An 885-nucleotide genomic window follows, 5' to 3' on the forward strand; every position below is an offset into this window, starting at 1 on the left:
TGTCTGTCTGGCGAGCGCATGCGCCCTGTAGCAAAAATCTCTCTCTCAAAAAAAAATATTTATTTATTTATTTATTTATTTTTCTATAGAGTACATGTGTTTGTCTGCCTGAGAGAGACAGTGGGGGAAGATAGAGAGGGAAAGTGAGAAATCACCATTTAGAGAGGGTAGCCATACCACCACAATCCTCTCTCCTCCATTCTCCTCTCAGGATTTTGGGCACACACACATGCACACGTACCCAGCATGTTTTTCAATCAGCCAGGTCCAGCGGGACTTGAACCTCACAGTCAGCTGTGTGGGATCCAGTTGTCTTAACTTCTATGCCACCAATGAGCTCTCAGAATATCTCTATTGATAGTCTTTTTTTTTCCTTTTTTTGGAGAGGTTTTCACCATAGGGCATGTGTGCTCTCCAGAAAGACAGAGACAGACAGAGAGACAGAAAGCAAGAAATCACCCCCCAGGAGGAATGGCCACGCCGCAATCACTTCTCCATTCTCCTCTCGGGATCTTGGGCACGCACGCATACACGCCCAGCATGAGTTTAAGCCACCAGGTCCGGGACTCGAACAGCAGTTGACTACATGGGAGTCCAGCGACATAGCCATGATGCTAACTGCTGGTTCCTCTATTGATAATCTTGGCAAAAGATTTTATCGGCATTCTCCCAATGATCCTTCAGGAAATTATGAATAGTAATACCCTTTATCCAACTAGGCATATAATCCAATAATCAGGAATGGATGTGCATCATTTTTTGTAATTCCTAAACAAGTAACTTTCTGCCTCAGATTGTTAACAAATGCTATCTTTTTTTTTTTTGAGAGGTTTTTGCTATAGGGGGCATCTTCTTACCACAAACACAGAGAGGGACAGAGAGACA

The 885-nt window shown here is 43.5% G+C and overlaps 1 protein-coding gene across 1 annotated transcript in view; it reads left to right on the forward strand.

Annotated features, from left to right (window-relative positions):
- The window catches only part of PTH2R (parathyroid hormone 2 receptor), a 135,708-nt gene that overhangs the window by 121,044 nt on the left and 13,779 nt on the right, over positions 1–885 (forward strand). The gene's annotated exons all lie outside the window — the stretch shown is intronic.

The sequence above is a fragment of the Tupaia chinensis genome, unplaced genomic scaffold, assembly GCF_000334495.1.
Source record: "Tupaia chinensis unplaced genomic scaffold, TupChi_1.0 Scaffold000018_1, whole genome shotgun sequence".
Classification (NCBI taxonomy): domain Eukaryota; kingdom Metazoa; phylum Chordata; class Mammalia; order Scandentia; family Tupaiidae; genus Tupaia; species Tupaia belangeri.